Source organism: Emydura macquarii, unplaced genomic scaffold (assembly GCF_026122565.2).
Source record: "Emydura macquarii macquarii isolate MOO-44397 ecotype Brisbane River unplaced genomic scaffold, CSIRO-AGI_Emac_v2 contig_2473, whole genome shotgun sequence".
NCBI lineage: Eukaryota > Metazoa > Chordata > Testudines > Chelidae > Emydura > Emydura macquarii.
The window spans coordinates 27,336,615-27,349,102 of record NW_027132610.1 but is presented as its reverse complement, the minus strand read 5'-3'; the positions used below and the strand labels follow the sequence as shown (position 1 = coordinate 27,349,102).

The 12,488-nt window shown below is 38.9% G+C and overlaps 1 long non-coding RNA gene and 1 other non-coding gene across 2 annotated transcripts; both read left to right on the top strand.

The window, feature by feature from the left end:
- The first annotated feature begins 3,933 nt into the window (after positions 1-3,933).
- On the top strand, positions 3,934-4,093 carry LOC137163158 (U1 spliceosomal RNA). Its single transcript, XR_010922642.1, has one exon. It is a non-coding gene; the product is annotated as a U1 spliceosomal RNA (small nuclear RNA).
- A 2,910-nt stretch (positions 4,094-7,003) lies between these two features.
- LOC137162871 (uncharacterized) lies at positions 7,004-12,038 on the top strand. Its single transcript, XR_010922535.1, has 3 exons — positions 7,004-7,049; positions 11,694-11,789; positions 11,908-12,038. It is a non-coding gene; the product is annotated as an uncharacterized lncRNA (long non-coding RNA).
- Positions 12,039-12,488: the final 450 nt, after the last annotated feature.

Here is a 12,488-nt window from a genome sequence, read left to right as displayed (position 1 = left end):
TGCACATTCTTAAAAGGAAAACAAAACCAAACTACTCTTAGCCCAATAGTCAGCTTATTTACCTGGCCAGAATGTGTTTGATTCTGACAAGCCAACCCTACTCTTGGATAAGGGCTCTGAGTGTATTCAATGTATTTGCACTGGTGCAGCGGATCAGAAATTGATCAGAAATTCATAACTCTCGCCCTCCTCAAATAAAACTAAACTTTTCCTAAAGTTCAAACCATATCATGTAGGGTTACAAAGCTTAACACTGTCTGGCATCATTGTCAGACCGTAGTTCCAGTCCTGAAAAGAATACTGTGTGACAGACACCTGTACCCTCGTAGAGGCCCAGTGACTGGACTCCATGGTCCACCCACATGGTTCATTTTGAATGTTGAGTAGAGCATAGTACTTGTGCTGCCTATTTATGCAGATGTGAATTTAACCATGCTGGCGTAAAGTAGTTAATCATTTAAACGGCATTGCTAGTCTTACTATCATTACAGCTCCAAAGCCAGACAACAGGGTTCTGAGTGCATGATTAGAGCTGGATGAAATGTTTCAACCAAAACTTTTTCCTGACAAAAGCGCAGGTCAGTGACCCTGAAACATTTTGTGAATTCATGTTGTTTTTTGCCAAATCGTTTCAGGTGAAAATTCTGAAAAAATCTAAACATTTTGTTTTGACCATTTTGAAAAGAATGTTTTGATTTTTTAATTTGAAATGATTTTTTGTTTCTAAATTTCTTTATATTTTATTTTAATTTTAAAAAATCCTTAGAATTGAAATGAAATGTTTTGAGTTGAACATTTTGTTCAAACCAAATATTTTTTTTTCTGAATTGCCAGTGAACTGAAAATCCATTATTTGCTCAGCTTTACACCTAATTTCACATAGTGTGATTATTACTATCATCATAAAGAAAAAATAGCCATAAAATTTTCTCAAGATTTATTTTTTAATATGGAAAGAAACTTATAACTCATGCTTGGGAATGTTTTTTATCAAGTGGAGATTTATTTTCGTACTATTTGAATTAATATTCAAATTTTTGTCCCCAAAATCCAAGTCAAATATTATTATGAATATAAGCCTCATGCACAGCCCTATCAATTACACAGTTATTTGCATATGTTTTAATTTCTTTTCTACTGTGCCTAAGAAAATGGATCCATGAGTTAGAAAAATATGTGCTTTTCATTTTGTTAGACAAGATACAAAGTGATTGAATAATATTGCTGCTCCTGTCTTGTGTTCTGTGTACAGTTCTTAACTGGTCTTTTATCTCTCAGTTTGTATACAATATTATTATTCTTATTAATGATGCTTTGTACTATATGATCTTAATTATCCATTTATGCATATGCAATGTTTACATTTCTCTGGCCTTACTATAATCTGTCCAGTCTCTATACAATATCATCTCTTTTATTGCTTTCATGTGGTTTCTGTTTTGTCCTTTATAGTGTTCCTTACCCGCTGCCTAACACCAACAGCTTCTGTACTTCCTGACGTGCTAGGGTAAGGTAAGTTGCACTATCTTGATGTATAAAAAAATCTTTCTTTTGCATTGAGATGAGTCAGGAAAATAACTGATAGCTATCAAATTTATTCAAGTAAGGTCAGTTTTTTGCAAGAAAGATTTTAAATAGATTCATAGATTCCAAGACCAGAAAGAACCACTGTCACCACCTAGTCTGACCTGTATAACCCAGGCCATAGAACTTCCCCAAAATAATTACTGGACCATAGATTTTAGAAAAAAAAAAATCAATCTTGAATTAAAAATTGCCAGAGATAGGGAATCTACCATGACTCTTGGTAAATTGTTCGAATGTTTAAAAATTTACAGCATATTTCCAGTCTGAATTTGTCTAACTTCAACTTCCAGCCGCAGAATCATATCTTCCTCTGTTACATTGAAGAAGCATTATCAAATATTTGTTGCTTGTGTAGATATTTTGACTGTAACAAGTCACCTCTTAACCTTCTCTTTGTTAAGTTATGTAGATAGAGTCAATGAGCTCTGTCACTGAAGGACATGTTTTCTAATTCTCTAATCATTCTCATGACTCTTCTCTGAACCCTCTTCAATTTATCAACATTGTTTTTGAATTGTGAACACCAGAACAGTTTACAGTATTCCATCAGAGTTTGCACCAATGCTAAATACAGAGGTAAAATAACCTATCTGTTCTACTCGAGATTCCCCTGTTTATGTAACCAAAGATTGAATGAACCCTTATGAACACAGTATCACACTGGGAAGTCATATTCAGCTGATTACCCACCACAACCTGCAAATCTTTTTCAAAGCCACTGCTTCCCAAGATAGGTTTTCCATCCTGTAAGAATGGGATACATTCTTTGTTCCTAGGTGTATACATTTACATTTAACCATATTTTAAAAATATATTATTTGCTTGCTTCCAGCTTACCTAGTGATCCAGACCACTCTGTGCAAGTGACCTGGCCTTTTAATTATTTACCACTCCCCCAATTTTTGTGTCATCTGTAAACTTCATCGGTGATGATTTTATATTTTCTTCCATGTTATTGATAAAAAATGTTAAATAATATGGGGCCAAGAATCCCACCAAAAACTCATGTTCAATGATTTCCCATTTACAGTTACATTTTGAAACCTACCATTTAGCCAATTTTTAATCCATTTAATGTGTGCTATGTTAATTTTATATATGCAGTGTTATTGTAGCTGTGTCAGTCCCAGGATATGAGAAAGATAAGATGGGTGAGGTAATATGTTAATGTTAATTTTATATCATTCTAATTTTTTAAAATGTTGTGCAGTGCCAAGCCAAATGCCTTACAGAAGTCTAATCCATCAAGACTATTACCTTTATCAACCATACATATCTTTTTTTAGATAAGATTACAATTTAAATTGACTATTTCTATTTTGCATAAACTCATCTATTGATTCATCTTCATGCATAGCTTCTTAAGCATTTTTCTGATAAATGATGTGTGATATCTCCTTAACACAGGGATAGAGCATACCCAGCTAGATCTGCACATGGGGGAACCTCCATATGTAGATCTCCTCCTTCCACAAGGAGGTGGGGCTCTGTGGAAACTTCTCCTACCTCCTGGACGTGACAAAGCCTTCTTCATACAGTCTGAGTCCAGAGGGGAGGCTGGGGGTGTGAAGAAGGTCTTACTGAGGTGAGGCAAAGGGGATGCAAATTCTTTTTTCTCCCTCCCTCTGGATCTTTCCTAGAAAAGTTTATACACCCTCGAGTTGTATTGGCTTTGCAGAATAGCTCTTCACCAGTGGTCCTGGGATCAGCTATGGCTGTGTGTGTGTGAGTGAGAGAGAGAGAGATCCTAAAGATGCAGTGGCAGAGAACTGGGAAAAGAGCAATTGGAGCTAGTGCAAGATTATTCTGCCTTCAGGCAGAAGATGGAGAGGATCTGCCAGGTTTGGGGCATACCTCTTCCCCTCTCTCTGTTTGGATGATTTGGGGGAATCCCATGTGGACACTTTCATCCAAAAGTTCCCTTCAGTGGCCCATTGGGATTAATTTCTTTTTATATATATATAGATGAAACCTTTCAACTGAGCATCCAGCTGTAATACCCAGGGGATGGGGAGAAGAGTTCACATGGGCAGGGAGGTGGAGGCACGGCAATCCACCTATAGTCCTAGGTAGACCTATTTTATCCCAGACACTCCAACCTCTCCAATCTGAGGGTCAGACAGTAGTCTCTACCTCAGTATTCCCTTTAACTATCTAATCTGCCTGAGAGATTGTCTGTCTCTTTAAATCCTTCTGAGGCTTTGACCACTTAGCAGCTCATGGGGGCTAAGTCATTCCTGGAGAAACCTGCTTAGCAATCCCAATAAGGGGTCTAGCCAGCCCATCACAGCAAAGGGCTCCAGCATTGTTTAGGTGTTGTCAGAGCAGCTGTTATCAGCTTACTGTCTCCCTTCCTGCCTAGTACTTACCATGATCATGAAGGTGGTTTTCCCAGGGTGAGGCTCACTCATTGCACTGTGGGTGTGCTGACCCCTGCTATTTCCCCAAATATGAGAAACTGGACTGCCTAAATTTTGGTAGTGGGGCTACATGCAGCTAATCCCTTCTTGAGTTAAACCTTTTTACACACACAGAGTAAATAACACAATAACAATCGGACAAACAGATGGAATATAAAGTATTATAGAAAGCCAATATCCTTGGCAAACATAATCTTGAAAACAAACAAACTTCTCAAAGTTCTAGTGGAGAAAAATAAAGTTCTAAACTGTAAACTAAAAACCCATTTATTTGTACTAAATTAATCATAATGTAGCAATGTTTTCTGATTAAATAGGTTAATGTACAACTTGTGACAAAAATAAACACAACTTAATTTTTGAAAGACTGTTGGAGCACACTGGTACTTAGCTTTGAATAAAAAATAAATCACAATTCATAATATGAAATCACCATTTTTGTACAGCACATTGCAATGATCATGAGTATGCTTGTCTGTTGATCTGAGCATACTTAGTATTTTTCATCTGACAATTTCAAATCCCTTGAGAAAGGTGATTCTCTCCCCCTCTCTACCAAAGGGAAAAAAATAAACCACAGAGGAATTAATTGACTGCCCAGGATCACACAAGTATTTTGAGACCACCAGCGTTGCCAACTCTCATGACATTTATTGTTTTCCTTAAAGCCCCAGTTCCTGGAGTCAAGTGGATATATAATGATTTCTGCTTTCATTCTTAAAGAAAAAGTAAATTTCTAGCCCTTGTGGCTGTGGAGAAAGCTTCCAAATGTGACCCCAGTGCACCCAAAAGGCTAAAAAAGCTGAAGGCAAATAAAAAGAACACTAAATGTATTATTTTTATATAATCTCATTGTTTTAAAGCCAATCTCATGATTTTTGGTGAGCCTGACTCTTCATTTTTGAACATTTGAGGCTGGCAATAGTGGACCACAGATTTGGCCTTTGACTCCTCCCCTGCACTATGATGCACAAGTTTCATTCTGGCCAAATGGGAAACATTTTCACTGGGGAAAACTGTTTTTTTTGCCTAGAGTGAAAATGAGAAAAACTTCAAAGACATTTCTTTGCATTATTATGAAATCAAGGTGGAGGTGGGGTTAGCATCTAATACTTTCCAGCCTATGCATTCGTAACATGCCATTGTTTTCACACAGCTTATTCCCTGCGCTTTGGAGATCTACTCAGAACTAAATTCTGTTCTCACAGTTACCCTGGACTTACACCAGCATAACTCCCTTGTCTTCTACAAAGTTTCTCTGGATTTACTACAGTAACGGAGAGTACAGTTGGTCCTCAATTTGTAATTCAGGTTTTGGGATGTTTTGGCCATTAGGGCCCTTGGACTGATGCTGGGGCTGCTGCTATTATGTCCAGCACCAGCAGTTTGACCTCTTAGTCAGTTGACTCCTAGTCAGAAAAGTTAGGCCTCTGAAGTGTCAAATGTCAAAAAATGAATGCCAGGATTTACACCAAATATTTTCTCAGCAGTGACCCACCCTTGGAGTTGGCCAGCTCCTGGAACTCTGGACTGAGCCTGTAAATGGTCATACTCTATGGACTACACAATAATGGCTACAGGAGCCCTGTGTCACCATTTCCGAGCATGCCTGTGGTCAGGGTGGGGACAGAATGCACTAGAAACCCCTGCTAAGGCCAATACGGAGGCTTCTGCATGGGGTGATCTGAAAAAGCAGTTTGCTGGACCAATGATCTACTACTCAGCCCCTCGGTGGGAAAGGACAGCCTGACAAAGAGACAAGGTTGAGTTTCAGGTTTGAGCTGGGAGCTAAGAGAAGCAGAATAGCTCAGGAAGTCTCTGATGAATTCCTCCTCCCCACAAAGGGCATCTTTGAACTGTTGTGAGATATAATCCATGGATCAACCAGCTCCATCCCGTCAGACCAGCATCCAGAGAAGCAGAGAACCTATTCAGTGGCTGCTACTGACAGACATCAAGGACCTCCATGGAACTCCAGTGAGGCAGAAGAGGACCCTACCGCACTCGGGGTTGAAGACACTGTCAGGGGCCTATTCTTGTTTAAGCTGGTCAACGTGCACAGTGCTACAGCAATTATCTCAGGATCCATCCTCAGCTTGCCATCATCTGGGAGGGTGTCAGGGTGGGAGCTGAGGTTAGGAAGAGCTGTAAGTGTTGGGACGTGCAGAATTAGTTGATTGGTTGTTACTGGTTTTCAGAGCATCCTTTCTTGCTAGGGTTTGTGTTGGTTTCTTGTGTTTTGGGTTTTATTCTGCTTGCCACCAGTGGTAGCATTATTCATTTTCTCAAGGGACGGCTCCTCCTGCATCCCGTGTTATGGGCACAGTAAGAAGCCATCTTAGGTGAAGGCACTAGGAATCACAAGAAAGAACCCAAGACCATGCGAGGAGAGAGAAGAAGTCACTCCAACTACCAAGCACCAGGGAGGAGGTTTAGCCACACTCCTGGGGGAGGAACTATACTGAGTACGCCAGTGGATCCCAGAAAGATGACAGACTCCTTTTATTCCTGTAACTTCTTTAATATTTAAGTTCCCTACTGTTCTTGGTAAACAATCCCCTTAGTTACTTAAGGAAACACACAAAACTGCAGTATAATAGAAATTAGACTACTCTACATGAGCATATGAGTTATGGTCTTTGCCCTAGCTGTGACTGTTGAAATATGCACTAAAGCAGAAATGTAGTAAAACTAATGCGACATGTTTCCACGGCTGCACAACAAAAGCTATCTGTAGCAACAGTGGTGACTTCTGATGGCAAGGTCCTTTCTTTCTGATTTGTATTGGAGTATCCTGGTAGAAAGGAGGAGAGACTGATCTTGTTTGTTTATAGTCTGTTACAGTGCTTACCGTTACTGGATTTTTAAATTGGATTTTCTGAAGTGTTTTGATGTTTTAAATTACTTTTCATAGTTTGATTTCCACAAAAGCTTATTCACCAAATGCTTCTTGTTTTGTAGGGCTGGCTTACAGGTTTGACCAAAGAAAACTACATCTGAAAAAAGGGGAAGGATTGAATTTTCAGGGAATAAAATCCTGAGGTCAGTTTGTATAAGCTTTTACATATGAATCAAATCAAAATATGCATACCAAAACTGAATATGAAAACACAAATTTTTGCCCTGAAATCTACTTTTCTTCCTTTCGTCTAAATTTCTTCTAAATTGCAAAAGACTAAACTAATAGGATTGGGTTTGTAGATAAACAGATACAAACCATATTTAAGCACCTCCCATGGGTTCTAAATGTTTCTAAGACCCTGTCTACACTCACCTCCAGGATTCTGCAGCAGTCGACGGGAGTTATGCAAGCTATGCAAAAACTTGCATAACTCCCATCAACTTCTGGGCTCCTCTTCTGTGCGCCATCTTCACTGCCCTGCACCAACGGGAACTGCATTCCCGTCAACGCAGCGGTACGCCACTTGCGAAGGTGGTCTTAGTAAGTTGATTTCTGGATCGATTGAGCAGGTCTTCACTGACCGCTCAGTCGATCCAGAGACATCGATCTGATGGCAGCGACTTTGCCGTCGTCAGTGTAGTCGTAGCATAAGGGCTTGTACTAATAACTGCAGTTTTCTTATCTTCTCAAAAGCCTTCCTAGTTCCTCAAGCCCTCTTCCTGCTGTATTAATAAATGTTGCCCCTTGGTAGAATGATGGTTGCGTTCAGGACCTTGCAGCAGGTCCGTTTTTACAGTTAGAGAGAAATTTGAGATCATAGGGTCAGGTCTGGTACAGTTTGGCTATTTAAGCTCTGTGTCTTTTATTTATGCTGACTGAGTTACATATGCCCAAAGCTCCTGTTAAGTTGTTCTCCACTAGGCAGCTGACTTCTAAGCCCTGGAACTCTGGCCTGAATACATAAAGGGACTTAGGAATTGCTCAGCATTGCAACACCTAACTTTTAGGGCCCCAGAAGAACCCTAGAACAACTCTGTGATCTACAAAGATTGAATTAAGTGCCAAGGTTCCCTATACAATGGATGAGGAGAGGGAGGTGCCTAAGAATGAGATCCACAAAAGCCAGCACACTAGATAGGGAGCTGCCTAAACTACCCAATGAAAGATATTGGTGAGAGGGAAGTATACTAAGCTCTTCACCTCTCATGGGATAGGCACCTCCATGTAACCCAGACTTAGGCATTTATTTCTCCATATAATCCACAGCTGGGTACCCCTCTCCTTGTACCAGGTGACTTAGGTGCCTAAGTGACAGCTTATGAGGGATGCACCTGCCTCACTTCACCCAAAACAGGTGAATTGTTGTTTTAAAGGAATCAAGTAATACAGAAAAAACAAATGATATAGTGGAAAGGGAAGGACAAAATTAAAAAAAGGGGTATAAAATAATAACAAGGGATTGAATGAAAAGGCAAGAGAATCAAAGTGTGATGCAGAAGCAAATAAATAATTAACTTAATCATTAATAGAGTCATAAAGTTTAAGGCTGGAGGGACCATTGGGTCATCTACTCTGACCTCTTAGGTCAGGAGTCCCCACATTTCACCAGCTACTCCTGTACTGAGACCAAGCACCTAAATACAACATTTAGATCGGACTGGCATTTACAAAAGTGCAGATCATCTGCTGCCTAACCCTGTAGGAGTCTAAGATTCTACTAACAAAGTTTCCGAGGCACCTAAATTTGTGCAGCTGGGTGCACAGATGCCTCAGTCCTGCTTGCACTTGAGCCATGACTAAATCCCAATATGATTAACAAACTAGGGATTCTCTGCCTATCTTGCTTCTTGGGACCTTAGCTGGTAGATGTGCTCAGAGCCTATCTAATCTCATGCAACTGGCAAAGGCACCCACGCACACCCCTCTAACCATTAGCTAGAGCACTCAACCTGGATGTGGGAGATTGATGTGGAGTGAGGATTTAAACTTGGGTCTTGCCCCCTTCTAGAAGAATGCCTTAAACACTGAGATATAGTGTCACTGTCATCCTTTCTGACACAATGAATAATGACAGTGGAATGGTGCACGTGCTCTTTCTTTCTTTCTATCTTTCTTTCTTTCCTTCTTTCTTTTTCTATTTTAACCCAAGAGTGGTCGAAAGTGCCATATGTGTTTTTTTTTAATTTCATCCCAAAACTCCAAGTTTTTGTCCTGCCAAAGAAGAAAAGAATAAGCTCATAGATGCACTTAGCTAATATTCAAATTTAAAAAGGCCTGAAATATGAATATTGACTTCTGTTTTCAACCCTACTTCTTGGTGTATCTCAAATATGTTCTTCAATGAGCTGTTTGCTTGATTGCGCACTCTTGTTATGGTTTGAAGTTTTGCATAAGGTGCAAGTAACTCAGGTTGTGTTTTCACTTTCTACAGTGAAACTCCTATTGTCTGGCTTTTCTCCTTCTTTGTCATCTTCTTTGTCTAATTCAAAGGGATTTATTTCCACTCACTGATGTATGAGAACTTCTTTCACTTTGTTTTTCAAATTACCATTTCCTTACAGATTGTTCTAGTTTCTTTGAAGTTTTTGTTTGGACCTAGTGCTATACCATATTTAATTTACTATGAAACCATTTGAAAATAAGAAGATATGGAAATATGCCTAAAGTGATCAAATACTGCCTGCAACCCTGAAAAGCTGAGAGATTGAAAAGTTGAGGGTAGCAGAAGCTAGTGTTTAGCTAAAATATTGCTGGAACACATATTTCACTTATGCTCACTCTCTGTATATTGGCCAACCTTGATTAAGTGTCAAGAATGTTGAATAATCTAGTTCTAGGGTGCATCTTTTAACAGGGTAAAACAGGCATCTGAAAACTGATTTTGCCCTTGATGTGGAATTTATTGAATCTATATGCTAATGAGATTTTCTCTATCTGCAGCCAAAGCACTAGTTTGTGATCTCATCACATCCAACAAGCTAAGCATTGTTGCACCAAGTTTTTACTTGCATGAGAGCTCTCTGGGGAAAATCTCGGTGTTAAAGAAATGTATTTCTAATTTAGGAGACGGCAGTCTCCCATTACACTGTAGGGAGGAATTGTGCTGCTTGGTGGTACCATTGCATGGAGGAGACATAAAAGTCAAGTAATGATGACAAATAATTCATACTTTTTACCAGAATGAGTTGGTACCCTTTGTCTCCCGTGTCAAATACTGCTCACTCTTCATTGCCCACTTATTTTATGTTAGATCCCCATTTCCTACTGTGCCAGTCTATACCCAAAGACACTCCTTGCAACAGCATCTTCTCTAGGTAGTCTCTCTCTCTTTGATATGTACCTAGTATTACTTAGGCATCTTGCTCTTGTAGAGTTTCAGGAGCTGTTCCTTTACCTCTTTACTCAATATATATTTGTAGCAACACATTTCAGCATTCTGTCCACATTTTGATAACTGGATGGCCCAATTTTCACCTCTATGTATATTATAGTGTTATAAGCCAAATCAGTGCTTGTTCAGCCCTGATCTTTGTGGTCTCTGAAATACTTTTTTTCACTATTAAATGTGACCTAGATATTTTAAACGTATTACTTGGCAATATTTCTCTTCAGCCCTGTTTGTAATACTGTTAATGTTAGCAGTTTGCCAAGAGGGAATAGATGATTTCTATGGATTTACAGGAAAGGAGTGCTGAAAGATTGAAACTCCATGTAACCAGTTCTCGTTCTTTCGGAAATTGACCCATGGTGCTAAAAGTTATTTTATTTCTAAAAATACTTAGTTAACATCTGTCAGCAAATATACAGGTATGGAGAGAAAACACTGGAAGCTGACTGTCAGTAATAACAGTGAAAGGTTTTTATTTATTAGCCTATAGTCTTTTACTCAGGCAAATTTCTCAGTGCAGTCAGAATTGCTGGATATAGATCTATTGAAGCTTGGGTCTTAAATTTGTCCTGTACTACAGGGGGTTCTTTAAACTATAGGGTGAATTCTATTGAATACACTGAGAATTTCTGTTTCAAACTTAACTCCCTGGCTGCAAAGCAGATTCGATGTAAAGATTCAAGACTGTCTGAGGACTTTTACTATGCAGTCAAGATGTATGGGATTTCTCCTATTGTTTAAAATAGTCCATTCTGCAAAAATGGATATGTATGACCATAAACAGAAGTTATACAAACCCCAAATTGCTTAGAAATAGTTATTTTCTGGTCTGTGAGTACTTTAAATATGTAATCTGGGATTACTGGCCTGTTTTTATATTTCAAAATGTTTTCAGTTAAAAAAATCTGAATAGTGGTAGTAATCTTTTTGAGGTTGGCACCCCTCATTGTCCATACAGTACATATTTATTATGGCATTTCAGACTGCTGGAGAGCAGTCATAAACATCCTTTTAGGCAAGTAAATATCCAAAGACAACATGGATATTTTGGTGTTTGTTTTTTTGTTTGTAGGCATATACAAAATCTAGGAATAAATTGACCTGGATCATGTCGTTGCTATCAATCTGCACAGCAAGCATTTGCTATGTTTTGAGGAGGGGAGGGGATGGTTGGTCAATAAAAACAGAGAACCTTCTAGAAGCAGATACAGTTCTGTGCTTTCAGTACCAATCACAAAGGCAAGTGAATAGGCATATTGCCATTGGTAGTTTTCAGTCAGGCATCTACCCTGCCAGTGCAGCAGCTGAATCCTACATTTATTTGGATTTTATTGTAACTAAGTGCAGCTAGAAAGATTGCAAAATATAACTCAATAACTTTTCTCCTTGTAAGCAGAGACGAAAGAAGTTGGGGGCAGTGTGTGACCAAGGAGCAACCATTACCTGGCTGGAGAGTTTCTAGAGTCCCATGGGGTAATGTTAATTGCTTCTGGTGAGCAAAGGCTCTTTGAGTCTCTCTTGTGCTTTGGTTAAGTTTCAGTGAGAAGCATAAAATTCCACACATCCTGCAGGACACTCACCATTGTCATTCTTTTTGCTGTCTCTTGCAGGCTGCCTCACATATGGAAATGAAACCTGTTGAAGGCCTGAGATAGAGAATTCAGTCATGGTATTGTATAGCAGCATTAGTACTGTGTTCCATGTATAAGTTATTTCTTGTAATTAAATAAAATGCATATGCTAAAAATACCTGAGATATCTCTTAAAAATTACATTTTAATTTGACCTCCTGGGGATTTCCTAGTGGTTGCTGGCAGAACAAACTTTCTCTATTTATTTGTTCCATAGCACTTACAAGACCTATGGTCCTGACTCTACAACGTGATCCCTGTGTGCTTGTGAGGGTCTAGGCACTGATCCCAAATGGATCCAGGTGGAGAAATTATAGAGGTGACAGGCTGACAAGGCTATTATAGACACCAAAAAAGGGGAAAATGAGGAAGCACATACAGACTGATACAAATTTATGTGGAATTTTTTATCATTTGCATAAATCTTAATAATTGCCTTGCATCTGTCCATTCATTTAGCCAGAAAAATATACATATTGGGATTCGTCTTAGATCATCTGTGAATAAATTATCCTATGTCTCAAACAATTTTAGTTGCTGCCTGTTTCACAAAGAAAATA